Source organism: Rhagoletis zephyria, unplaced genomic scaffold, assembly GCF_001687245.7.
Source record: "Rhagoletis zephyria isolate East Lansing unplaced genomic scaffold, Rhagoletis_zephyria_1.1 Rzeph_scaffold_01753, whole genome shotgun sequence".
Classification (NCBI taxonomy): Eukaryota; Metazoa; Arthropoda; class Insecta; order Diptera; family Tephritidae; genus Rhagoletis; species Rhagoletis zephyria.
The window spans coordinates 86,472-100,892 of NW_016158837.1; the positions used below are offsets into that span (position 1 = coordinate 86,472).

Consider the following 14,421-nt stretch of genomic DNA (forward strand, 5'->3'; position numbering starts at 1 on the left):
GGATACATTCTTTGTTGATGTCCAAACTCAAACAGATGACTCTTTAGAATGCACGTTGAGAACAGAAATATTTCTTCTTATCGAAATAATTAAAACCATACAAGCCAGTATGGAAGAGCTTAATTTAAAACTGCTCGACGCAAAGTCTTTAATGGAAAACTATTTCGCATGAAAAAAATTTTATTTCAAAATTGTTAAAGTTAAGCTCACATATAAAATTGGAAACAAATGTAAAATCCTACTTTTATAAGTGTCGAATAATGTTTAGGATAAAAAATTTAAATATAAAAATAAACGCAGAAACGCATAAAACTTGGGCAATTGAAAACAAGAAAATTGTTAAAACTATTTTATAAACAATTTGTTTTATTTTATTCACAAAATATATATATTCCAGGTAATGTAAGTAAAACAAAACTATAATCGAAAAAAGCCTAGGGCATCAGTGCTGACAAGATACATGGAAAACTAAGGGGTAATTCGTTTGTTTACACTTTTTGACATTATAGTACCTTAAAAGAGAGCCGCACTGAATTGTCAATCCCACCATCATGAATCACACCTTGTTTAATACACCTTGGTTTTACCCAAGGCATATTCAACAAGGTAGAAGTGACAATTCAGTTGAGCTCTCTCATACCTGACTGTAATGTCAAAAAATGTAAACAAAGAAATTAACCCTTGGTTATGCATTTACCATATTTGATAAAACTCAACATCTTTGAAATGAAAGTTTTTGTAAATATAAAAATATTTAAAATCTCATTAGAATCAGCTTCATTTTTAACCGACTTCCAAAAAAGGAGGAGGTTATCAGTTCGTCGGAATATTTTTATTTTATTTTTATTTTATTTTTTATTTTATGTATGTTACCGCATAACTTTGGACCATGTCAACCGATTTCGATAATCCTTTTTGCATCGGAAAGGTAGTGTCTCAGAAGTGGTCCCATACTAATCTGGTTAAGATCCGATCAGCGGATCATGAGATATATATATATATTTTTTTTATATGAGAGTTGAAGTCGGTTTTTTTTGCTAAAAATTACTTGTATTTATTGAATTTTCGACTTAATGTAAATATGGGAATGCATACATACACAAAATTACACACTAAATCAAACACACTCATTTATAAAACCGTTTTACAATTTTCTTGCTTTTACTATCCTAATGTTTTTGAGCATTTATTTTTTTATTGCAATACTTAATTCTAAAGTATATTAGTCATTAAAAAAGTTTGATTCTTCTAAATTTACATCAGAACTTAACTTCAATAATTTAGCTATTAAATTTTTGCTATTCGAAATTTCCTTTCCATTAAATTTATTAAAAATTACTTTCAGTTTCTTTATGTCAACAAGGAATACTGGTTTAGGTTTTATCAGACCACCATTTGAAATTTGGCCTAACCATGTATGTATATGAAAGGGAGATTTTCTTTTCATATTCGGTATGATAAATCCTGCACCTGGGACCAAACGCGTCCACTTAGAAATACTCGGCTGCAATGGGCAACAAATAAAGTCACGACCACACGTGAAGAGTCTCCTAATGAAACATCGAAGCAATTTGCCCACCGTTGCTCGTTGACAATTCGAATGTTTAAAATAACGCACAAGTTTGTTGTCCAGGCTTTTGACTAACACGACGCACCGCTCGCAATTCCTTCTCATTTTATTATGTATTTAAAATCAGTCGCACAACTCACAATTGAAAATTTATATAAAAAAAATTTTTTGAATACTATAGGGTTAAGGTTTGACATTTCAGTCGCAGTTCAGAAGAGAGAAATGTCGAAATCACTTCTACCTTGTTATGCCTTGGTTTTACCTTTAAGTGTTTTTTTCATGCATACATATATGCAAGGTGTATTAAACAAGGTGTGATTGACAATTTAGTGCGGCTCTCTTTTAAGGTACTATAATGTCAAAAAGTGTAAACAAACGAATTACCCCTTAGTTTTCCATGTATCTTGTCAGCACTCATCAGTGCTAGTCTTTTTTCGATTATAGTTTTGTTTTACTTACTTTACCTGGAATATATATATTTTGTGAATAAAATAAAACAAATTGTTTATAAAATAGTTCTAACAATTTTCTTGTTTTCAATTGCCCAAGTTTTATGCGTTTGAGCGTTTATTTTTATATTTAAATTTTTTATCCTAAACATTATTCGACACTTAAAAAGTAGGAATGTATCCTGATCGCGTACTAAATCCTCACTTGTATCAGTTATTTCGTATGGCATTGGGACTGCGCATGGGTATAAACGAGCTCGTTGGAAAGTGTTTGATTTGGACATCACTTTCCTTGAAGTGGTTTTCACAAACGCGAGATGAATCACGTAGTACAACACCACAGCTTTCTTCCCATCGCTGCCGTCTTAATTCGCAACTAGGTGGTTTAAAACATGGCACTATTTTCGTGTCCTGACTTTTATTGCATACAGCCCACCGCTCAAGCGTTTTGCTCCGTTTAATCTTGGTTTCCTTACACTAAATATTTAAGCAAAGTCGAACGTATTTACTTATTACCAAACTTAAATGTACTTACTTGCTCTTCTCGGCAGTTTATCTCTTAACAATTTCACGTTTATTAAGAAAATTTGTTGCTTGAAAAATTTGTGTGTATTTTTTTTAAATTAAAATTTGAAAAAAAAACACATTTTCAAATGGGTTAACAATTCATTTCAATTTGACATTATAGCCTGCTTCTTATGAGAGCAATGTCAAAATCAATCACACTTTGTTGAATACATTTTGCATATATGTACTTTGTACATTTTAAAACAAACAAGAAATAAATAAATGCAGGTACAGTCTAGGCACAGAGATGAGATCATTTAACATTTCTTGGTTGTATGAATTATATATGTACATATGTACATGTTATGTACCAATAAGTTTAATTTTTTAAAAGTAAATTTAAATCACTTAATTACACATTCAAAACTTTAGCAGTTGACCACACATAGTGCGTAGTGTGTGTTATACAGCCGCAGAGCTATGTGGTAATGGAATTATATTAAAAACAAGATTGGCGAGATGTTTGAAACTATTTTCATTCATTCCATTTTTAATAGAATAAACTTTTTCCCAAAACATATCAAGCTCACTTAGCCTCAGTAAATTCCACTGCGGATCGCAATCTATGAGATGGGGAAACTTAACAAAAGAGGTAAAATTGGTAAATCTTCTTTAGAACAACCTTAACTGGTTTTATTATTTGTGAAAGTTTTATATCTTCACGCTTGAAATCAAATCTTAAATTTATTTGGTCCAAAAACTTTATGTAAAACGTTAATATTTTGGTTTTAACTTCAAGGATTCAAGAACAATTGACACTACTTTTCATAAATATCTCAGCTTTCGTTCCAACAAAAATGTCAGATATTTTAACATGCTTAGTTTCATTTTTAAAATCAACATTAATATGTTACTGATCGCATCTTTTTTAATAAATTTACTCAAAATTAAGAGGTACTGTATTTTGATAGTTGCATATAAGTATGGCAAACGACAGCTTTCAGCTTGAAAATCTTTGGTAAGATTGTTAATTTTGGGGAAAATATACGATAGAAATAAAAAATAGCATTTGATTTTGCAACACATTCCTTCTGCCAGGTATGCAGATCGCATACCGTTTACTTCGTAAAAGCAGGAAATAAAATAAAGTTATAACTATCCCATTGCTCGACTATTCTTAACACAACGCTTCTTAGTGAAAGCCATCGTGTTTGAGATATGTCCAAGATTTTGTGGGGTAGTCCTGAAATTTCTTCAGTTCATGTATCCTCTTTGGCCTTATATTTAATATAATTAAGAATTTAAAAACTTAATTCAACTATCCGACCAAAATCTTACTTTGCCGACCATCCTACCAAATGAAAAAGAAGCGACCAAATTTGGTGGGAAAAGACGAATGGTGGCAACACTGAAACCAAATGATATTGTTTTTTTGCTGTGGCCATATTTATCCCCTAGGTTATAATACATTTTATTCTATACATATATACACATGTTTGTAAAACGGTTACTTATACATATTTTTTCAATTACTACGAACTCCTGTTCAAAAGAGTTTTATGTAAGTAGGTACGTGAACACTAGCGTCCTTCTGTCGTACAAGGATTGAGTCATCCAACCTATATAAAGTTAAAAAAATTTCAATAGCCCACACTGAATTTTCGCATCTTTGTGTCACGAAAAGTTGCTTTCGGCAATGTTTCCACGCTAATGCTTTTTTAAGCTTAACAAGTAAAATGATGAGAGTAATGAGAAAACGTCTTTCTTCCTTTGCGAAACATTCTGTTTATTCACACAAAAACTGAAGCTGAATGTACCCAGTCCAGTTCGACAAGGACAGAGCGTTAAACCAACACCATTACAAAGGCCTGCTCTTCCCCTCCAGCTTTTATTTAGCGCTAAAAATTCAAAAACGGTCACAAGCATTGCCTACTGGTGTAGTTTTTAATAAAGCATAGTTGTTGCGATTTGAATGGATATCTATCGGGGTAAAAGCGCTCCACAGCAACATGTAAATAAAACACATACTTAGTATCGGGCCGGATTTCTCTTGGTGGCCCTGGTTACACTTACATATGTATGTACTTTACGACTTGTGGCAATGCTGGGGCATAGCGTGCGTACACACAAAGCAGCAAGAACAGCAGCGAACAACAATAACAGTCATGCAAGAATGGCATTGATGGTAAACAAGTGGAGGTTTAGCGGCAATACAAAAAACGCATACAATTGCGACAATAATTCGAAAAATACTGGACACCTTAAAAAGGGATGGGAACTTTAAAAAATTCACTAGAAGTATGTCAGAGAAAGCGAGAAAGAAGTGTAGCTTCAGACTGCAAACTCTTGCCTGCCTGCCGCTCAAGGATGAAACTGACAGTTGAGTAGACCAGGCTTTCCCAAAGTGGGTGCCGCGGCACGTTGGGGTGCCACTTGTGGCTAGAGTATACTAGTGGTGCGGGCAAATTCTTTAAACTTTCCATACACAAGGCAAGCGATTTGATCAAACTTCAACATAGTGGCCAGAAAATCAAAAAAAATTTGATTTTTATTAAAATTACGTTCAGCGACTCGTCAAACCCCATACACAACACAAATGGCTTGGTGCAAATTGATATTTCGCTTGGTTTGTCAAGCCGCTTATGTGGTATATTTCGCTCTTACGCGTAGTTCCCCAGTACATTTTGTCAACGACAAATTAAATCCAAAAATTTTCAGAAAAATCGCCGAAAACGTACCCTTTTCACAATCATTTTCGGTACTTTTGTAGACTTAATCCACCTTCATCCACTTTTCTTCCCGTTTTCGCATTAATTTTCGGATTTTTTTTCAGGCTGGGCTGTTCTCGCAACAAGCGCAGCAGCTTCGCACAGGTGTATATGTTACTTATTCTTTGGAACTTCACAATCACACTGTGAAAGAGCGAATCAACACGATTTTAGAGGCAGTCGAGAACGAACTTATAAATAGTTTGAAATTTTGTGAATTTTTTAGTTTGCAACTACTGTACTAACGTAGTGGGACTTACTGTTCTTCTCGTGGTAGTGACGTACCCATTTGCAATGCAAATCGAAGAAGAACTTTTGATGAGCGAGGTAATTGAGACTTACACCACTAGCTACGAAATTTTTAAAGCTATCGACAAATTTGTACAGAAAAATGGTTTGAAATGGAGCAAATGTGAGGATATTTGCAGTGGTTGGAAAAACGAAAGAATCGATGTCTAGGGTAAAGCAATAGGCAGAAAACGCCACGAGAAGTCACTGTATGATCCGTCGGTATTCCCTGGCGACGCCGCCACTAAATTTAGAACCCGTATTGGATGACGCTGCGAAGATAACATAGGCCTGCGAAATTAAAATACTTCATTGGTTTTTTTTTCTAGAGATTTTTTTATTGGTGGCATGTATATTTTAGAACTTCTACCAATTTGCATGAAAACCACATAAATAAACATAGTAAATCAGAACAAGTAAGAAAGTCTAAGTCCGGGCGGAGCCGAACATTAAATTCCTGGCGCAAATATTAAATATATACCTTTCCGAAAGCTACGGCTACATGGTAAGCCGGAGTGTATAAATTTTCAGTAAATTAGCGTCCTTAATTTCGTAATATTGCAGTTTCAAGCATTTCTGAAATTGCCGTTATATGAAAAGCGGTCTCAGTTTTAGTCCGATTTCAATAATTTTCAACGTTTTGCTTTTATGTGGCAAGCACAATAACCATACCGAGCTTGGTACAAATTGGTCGAACGGCTACCGAGATACATATATGTAATCATAAGTGGGCGGTGCCACGCCCATTTCCCAAATTTTATCGTAAACGCATTTCTTGGTAAAGAATTGTTGCAAACATCAATTTAAAATAAATTAGCTTTAATATTTACTAAGTTATCGAAGATTTCGTATTTCTCCAAATTACCGTTATATGGGACGTGGGCGTGGTTATTGTCCGATTTTAAAAATTTCGGCCATTTGGTATGCTGCAGCAAGGCTAACAACTGCACCAAGTTTGGAAGAAAGTGGTGCAGCGGTTACCAAGATATACACATGTAACCATTTCATTTTCAATACCGTCCGTCCTACGCCTCGAAAGAAGTGCACGTACAAAGNCCGCCACTAAATTTAGAACCCGTATTGGATGACGCTGCGAAGATAACATAGGCCTGCGAAATTAAAATACTTCATTGGTTTTTTTTTCTAGAGATTTTTTTATTGGTGGCATGTATATTTTAGAACTTCTACCAATTTGCATGAAAACCACATAAATAAACATAGTAAATCAGAACAAGTAAGAAAGTCTAAGTCCGGGCGGAGCCGAACATTAAATTCCTGGCGCAAATATTAAATATATACCTTTCCGAAAGCTACGGCTACATGGTAAGCCGGAGTGTATAAATTTTCAGTAAATTAGCGTCCTTAATTTCGTAATATTGCAGTTTCAAGCATTTCTGAAATTGCCGTTATATGAAAAGCGGTCTCAGTTTTAGTCCGATTTCAATAATTTTCAACGTTTTGCTTTTATGTGGCAAGCACAATAACCATACCGAGCTTGGTACAAATTGGTCGAACGGCTACCGAGATACATATATGTAATCATAAGTGGGCGGTGCCACGCCCATTTCCCAAATTTTATCGTAAACGCATTTCTTGGTAAAGAATTGTTGCAAACATCAATTTAAAATAAATTAGCTTTAATATTTACTAAGTTATCGAAGATTTCGTATTTCTCCAAATTACCGTTATATGGGACGTGGGCGTGGTTATTGTCCGATTTTAAAAATTTCGGCCATTTGGTATGCTGCAGCAAGGCTAACAACTGCACCAAGTTTGGAAGAAAGTGGTGCAGCGGTTACCAAGATATACACATGTAACCATTTCATTTTCAATACCGTCCGTCCTACGCCTCGAAAGAAGTGCACGTACAAAGTTTCGTTAAGATATTTCAATTTATACTCTAGTTATCGTGTGCACAGACGGTCGGACGGACAGACACTCACCGCTTAATCGATTTCTCTTTTCATTCTGATAATTTATGTATACATTTATCTATATCTATCTGGATTCGTTTTGCCTGTTACAAACAACCGTTATGTGAACAAAGTTATAACATAAGAACATTGATAACAACCGATTTCTCCAGCAATTTAAAGCTTGTTCACATTATCGTAATTTACGGCTCATTTGTAATTTATAAGCAAATCATGCTGAAATCAAGTAAATTCGCCTTGTAAAATATGTCAATAAATTAAATAGAAATAAAATAATTTATCATAAGTCAAGAACCAAATGAAGAAAAAATAAATATTTTTCATTTATTTTAGCCCCCTTTGTTAGGGAAATTTGAAAAAATGCCTAAAGCTATGCAACCATTTGTTTCTTGAAATCCAGTACAAACCGCACACTCGTACCTATACGTGCTATATAAATTATGAGAAAGGAAATGTGAACTTATTTGATTTATGCGAAGTAATTTGATCGAAACCAAGTAATTAATGATGTAATGTGAATATCGTTTTAAATGGAAAATGATTTTTTATTTTCTGTCAATTTCCATTAAAAATTCAAAAAATTAAAATCATTTTTCACTTAAATTGCTTTCGTGAAATGACTGTAAAAGTTATTTTCTTAGCATTAACGCGTATTACCAGCGTTAATTTGGAAGGTTTAGAAAAAACCATTGTCGAATATTTTCCCAACATTGACTCTGAGGATGTCTACAGCTGGATAACAAACCCGTTTTTATGTTACCCGAAAAGTAAACCTACTCAGATGACAAATTAAGCTTTTGAAAACCTTCTGGACATCAGTGAAGACAGCTCTTTGAATACTAAATACCACGAAGGAAGCCAATAGAAATCTGGATGCAAGTGTAAGCAGAAAACACTGCTGTTGGCAAGATTACATTAAAAATACTAGTGAATTTTACTTTTACATTTCTATGTGAGACTGCATTTTCAACAAATGCTTACATAAACAAGTAATTTTTAAGCAAAAAACCAAGCCGTCTACAATTCTCATATAAAAAATTAAGATTATCGTTAATCTCTTCACGATCCAATGATCGGATTTAAACCAAATTAAAATGGAACCACCTGTGAGGTAACACCTTTCCTCTAGAAAAAGAATTAACGTAATCGGTTAACGTGGTCCAAAGTTATGCGGTAACATACATAAACAAAATAATAAAAAAATATTCCGACGAATTGATTACCTTCTCCTTTTTGTGAGGTCGGTTAAAAACAAATACTCCAGCAAGCTTTCAGCGTCAAATGATGGCTGACTTCCAAAACGTATCAATACAATGTTTGGAAACTATTATACTGCGGTATTCAAACTGTTTGTAAATGCAGAATTGCGACGCATTGCAACCTCATACATTGCATATTTTAAATATTCAATTTAGCAATGAACAATTTTTCTGAATTTTCTATTTTTAAAACACCAATGGTAACCAAAAACAAATGAAGCATCAACTTTGTTTCTGATGCGCTGATTGCTCTAGCGATGGGTTTCGATAACTTTTCGAATGCGTTTTGGAAAAGTATACATTGTCAACATTTTGTAGTTCGGCGTTATGGGACATTATACTTTGTACGTATGCAATGCAATTGACGTTTTGGAAGTCAGCCGATTTCAGGGTAAAATTGTCAAAGCTCCCAACAAACTTAAAGGAAATAATGTAATCATCAAAACAATTTCAGTTCTCACATTAAAGCTAAAGGAGCATAGAGCTTGAAGCTTGCATTGCGTTATCTTGTGAAAAAGTTTGGGAACCCCTGGAGTAGACTACTTATATTTGCATGGAGAGCATCGACGGCACTCCCTATTTTTGAGGCATGTAATGGTCTGATTATGGCAACTTAACGTAACTTACGGCTCTCTCTTAAAAATTCTGTTTAATGGGTGTTGCTCAAGAATGATGGAATACAAGATTGCGCCAATGGAGCTGAGAGCTACTTAGTGTGACGTCACATTATTATAAGAATGAGAGTGTAAAGAATAATTTTAAGAAGAATAGAAAGAAGCGAAGAAGTGGTGCGAAATAGTAAAACTAGGTTTAATTGTACCTACTCTTCAAATTCTTAAATTTGAACGTACATTCGGACAAGCTCATTATTTTAGGTACATTTGGAACGTAGTAAAATATTATTTCATGTAAGTCCAAAATTTGTTATGGTACAGAAGAAAGATGTAGTCCACCAACTATCAAAAATATATGCACATAAAAATACACGTTTACTCTTTGGGAACGTGTATCTACTTTTAGGTACAACTTTCCGGCAAATAGGTCCAATATGAAAATTTAATATTCATCACTTGTGCGAAAAAATAATAATGTGACGTCAGCGAAAGGGTGGCTGCTGTCAAATCGAGAAAGAGAGGATTAGCGGTCCGCGGAAGGCGCCATCTTTGTTTCGCTGCATCGTGGGTGTTGCTTTTAATTCAACAGCCGAAACTTAACGTAACTTAATGACACGTCGAAATCTGTTTCATTTTGATTCTCTAAGTTCTACGTTCCATTAAATTAAGTTAAGTTGCCATAATCAGGTTTTAAGCCCGGCAATCCTGACAGTTTCATAGCCGGCTATTAAGAACTGATTTTTATTTGCATTCGCAACACCTTTAGTGGGCGTCTATCTTCTTTACGCACGCCACTTCCTTCGCGTACTTTTCCGTTATTAACGTAGAAGTACCCATTATAACGGCGCTTCAGCCTAACCTACATTAGTTTTCACAAACACATAAGCTGGTGTTCAGAATTTCTGAATTAGACTTATAAATAATAATTTATTGGAGCGTAGAACTGTTGCTAATAGGGCTGTGCAATTAATTAATTATTCAAAATTTTAATTACGTTTCTGTTTTCAAAAGTTAAACGAATTTTTTTTCATAATATGAAAATATGTATATTATACAGAATGTAAAAAATAAAATAAGCATTTTCCAAAGTATACTCTTTTAACGAGCAAAATGCATTTTTTGAGTAATCAAGTACTTGTTTAACCGAATAACTGATTAACCAACTTGCTCGAGTAATCGAATAATCGCACAGCCCTAGTTGCTAGGTTTTTGGTCAAACTAATGCCCCAGCTTATGATATGCGGCCTGATGCTGTCTTACAAATACTAAATTGCATCAAAGATAGCAGTAATCAGTAAATAATGAAACTCACTTTGCACTGATTACTGAAAATATAGCAGTAAGCATGGGCGGAGTTGGATAGGGGCTGGGGGCTCGAGCCCACCCCTCTACCAAACTAGAATTGCTAGATTAATAATTTCGAGCGCCCTAAAATTTCATTCTGTCTACGCCCATGGCAGTAAGCAATATATTTTCCCTGATTACTGAAAAGTAGCAGTAAATTTTTACTGATCAAAATAGAAAAATTTACTGATGAGCAAATGTATATACATATGTACTTATGAACATCAATGTTGTCGCTCAGCAAAGCGAATGTATACGAGTACCTACGTACATATCGAGCCCTAACCGCCAAAATAACGTAAGCGACATTTTTTTCAAAATTTTATTTTTGATGCAGAAATATTCCTAGATACATTTCTGCATCAAAAAGAAAATTTTGAAAAAATGTTGATTACGTTATTTTGGCGGTTGGGGCTCGATATGTTTGTATATATGTACATTAAGGTGGTCCAAAAAAAAAGTAAAACCAGAATTTTAATGCTCTTACCCCCTACGAATATTCTATACCTATAAAAATTTACCCATATTTTTATATACGAATCGAGATAGATATAGACAAATGTATACATAAATGCTCAGAATGAGTAGAGAAGTCGATTAAATTGAGATATCTCGAGGAAATTGGTATGTGGGTCTCCATTTATACAAGGTAGGTTGGTATTGAAAATCGGTGATATTGGACTGTAACCACGCCCACTTCCCATATAACGGTAATTTTCAGATATAGGAAAACTGCGATATTTTAGTAACTAATGGAGATTATTCACTCAAAATTGATATTTACAATAAATTGTAGACGAAAAATAAGAATATTATAAATTTTTGGAAAATGGGCGTAGCCACGCCCACTTATGGTTACATGCAGTGTTGCCAGAACTTTTTGGACGAACCGGCTAAATTGGCAAATAAAACCGGCTAAAATGTTTCAACTAAATTTAACACGTTTTATTTAAATAAATCACGAGTAAAAAGACTAATTCTTGGAGAGAAGTTAGAAATTCGAGCCGGAAAAAATTTTGCCAGCAAGAATTTGCAATTAGGAAAAACATATGATTGTGGCACACGGTTGAATTTTTTTAAACGATAATTTGAATAAACCAGGTCGTTAAATTTAAAAATTTACAAATTGGAGCGATTTTAAAATGAAAAAAGTAGGTTAATACTTGTTTAATTAATTAATTTAGTTAATTCCAATGATTTGAGAGGTACTCGGCAAAAAAAACTGTATTCTTAATCGGAATGCAATCTCAACCAGAGTCGATATAGTAAACCCGACAAAGAAATTGAAACGTATGTTGAAGAAAGTCGGACTGACAAGATATATACACGTGGATCCTGTTTTTATGCCCCTCTGATAGAATTTTAAAAATTCTACACAAATTTCTTTTGTTTGAAATGCAACCGTGGACACTAGTTGGCAGAAAAAGTTGCAAATTTGCGTTCGTACAGAAAATTGCAAATTTCTCTACATGAGAGAGAATTTGGGAGCATTTTTTCTTACTACCTATAGTCTTCCCTACAAGGCCTTTTCAGACTGACCGATTCTCAATACACTCAAATAGAAACCAATACACATAAAAAACGCTGTAAAGATTTCCGTTCAACTTTGAGGCAGTAAAACAACGAGGCCATATGTTGACAAGGGACGAAAAATCAAAGTTACACAAAAAAACTGGTCAGATTTTTCAGAAATCCATTCAATTCTGATGCAAAATATGGTCCCAAAAAACTGCAGATCTCCCATTTAGATGACCGGTCATATGACCAGTGTTGCCAGAACTTTTTGGACCAACCGGCTAAATTGGCAAAAAAACGGCTAAAAACGGCTAAAGTGTTTCAACTAAATTTCACATGTTTTATTTAAATAAATCATGAGTAAAAAGACTATTTNAAGTTGCAAATTCAAGCTGGAAAAAGTTTTGCCAGCAAGAATTTGCAATTATGAAAAACATATGATTGCGGCACATGGTTGCATTTTTTTCGAATTCGTCAAATTTAAAAAATTACAAACTTAACAAAAATTTAAGTAAACACTTGTTTACTTAATTAATTTTGTTAATTCCAGTGATTTGAAACGTACTCGGAATGCAATCTCAACCAGAGTCGATATAGGAAACCCGATAGTTACTACGACAAAGCAATTGAAACGTATGTTGAAGAAAGTCGGACTAACAAGAAATGTAGATCCTGCTTTTTGCTCCATTGAAAGAATTTTAAAAATTCTATACAAATTCTTTATGTTTGAAATGCAACCGTGGACACTGGCTGGCAGGAAAACTTGCAAGTTCCTGAAAATTTGCGTTCGTGCAGAAATTCGCAAGTTTCTTTACTTGAGAGAGAATCAGGGAGCATTTTTTCTTACTATCTGATATTTTGAGTGATAATTTTCGTTGCATTTTTGACGAACAAGCCTATAGTCTTCTCTGAGAGTTTTGCTTTATATAGAAATTTGTGCTCTTTTACGGCTAACAAATCAGCTTCCGGCTAAACCGAAATTTCTCCGGCTGTTTGCTATCGCAACCGGCTAAATCTAGCCGGAAAACGGCTAAAATGGCAACACTGCATATGACCGGCAGATGTCTCGTAAGATTCCCAGAGAGTTTTGCTTTACATAGAAATTTGTGCTCTTTTATTTTTATTTTGACTCACTTCAGTGTTGGCTCCTTTAATACAAGTTGGCATTCGGTTTTTGGAATTTAAATAAGTTCTCAGCAAAAAAGTTTGTTTAAAAAAATACATATGTGTACATAGTGCTTGAAAATATCAATTTTCCCCTTACCTTAAACCTTTGGGAGTGTGCAAAAATGATGTTTTGTAATTTAGGCAGAATTGAATATGCGCTATCTGGGAAGACAATATCTACATGTAATATTTATGCTTTTGTTGGCACTAAATCCAAACACAAACGCATCTTAAGTGTCTTAACAGTGAAACAATTTCTAATTTTCTAAGTTTGCGAATAAAATTTCACACTTAAAATTAAGACATTTATAACAAACATTTTATGAAGAAAATCTCTTCTTCGTTTCAAATAAAAATAAGCGAAATCGGCCCAATTTCATACAACCCTGCCTGACATGAAAATTTTCTCCACGATAAGGCTAATAGTCATTTCTAACAGATTTTGGGTCGCTTAGTCAAAAATGGAAACGTATATACCTATTTGTAATTTAAGAAAACAAGGCAAATAGCAAAATCGGCTAAAAACGGCAAATTTTTTTCTGTAAAACGGCTAAGAAATCGGCTGCCGGCTAAATCGAAATTTCTCCGGCTGTTTGCTATCATAACCGGCTAAATCTAGCCGGAAAACGACTAAAATGGCAACACTGGTTACATGTGTATATCGTGGTAACCGCTGCACCAATTTCTTCCAAACTTGGCACAGTTGTTGGCCTTTGTACAGCATACCAAATGACCGAAAATTTTTAAAATCGGACAGTAACCACGCCCACATCCCATATAACGGTAATTTGGAGAAATACGAAATCTTCGATAAATCAGTAAATATTAAAGCTAATTTATTCAAAATTGATGCTTGCAACAATTCTTTAGCAGGAAATAACTACGTTTGTGATAAAATTTTGGAAAATGGTTGTGGCACCGCCCACTTATGATCACATATATGTATCTCGGTAACCGTTCTACCAATTTGTACCAAACTCGGTATGATTATTTTGCTTGCCATATA

The 14,421-nt window shown here is 34.2% G+C and overlaps 2 long non-coding RNA genes across 2 annotated transcripts in view; both read right to left on the reverse strand.

Annotated features, from left to right (window-relative positions):
- Positions 1 to 3,202: 3,202 nt before the first annotated feature.
- Positions 3,203 to 12,483, reverse strand: LOC108365041 (uncharacterized). Its single transcript, XR_001847868.1, has 4 exons — positions 12,355 to 12,483; positions 10,698 to 10,700; positions 4,100 to 4,106; positions 3,203 to 3,213 (listed from the first exon to the last, which is right to left on the reverse strand). It is a non-coding gene; the product is annotated as an uncharacterized LOC108365041 (long non-coding RNA).
- A 272-nt stretch (positions 12,484 to 12,755) lies between these two features.
- Positions 12,756 to 14,421, reverse strand: part of LOC108365042 (uncharacterized) — a 3,192-nt gene continuing 1,526 nt past the window's right edge. Inside the window, exons 2-3 of the long non-coding RNA XR_001847869.1 lie at positions 13,379 to 13,381; positions 12,756 to 12,766 (exon numbers count right to left, since the gene is read on the reverse strand). This is a non-coding gene — a long non-coding RNA (uncharacterized LOC108365042). The remainder of the gene's footprint in view (positions 12,767 to 13,378; positions 13,382 to 14,421) is intronic.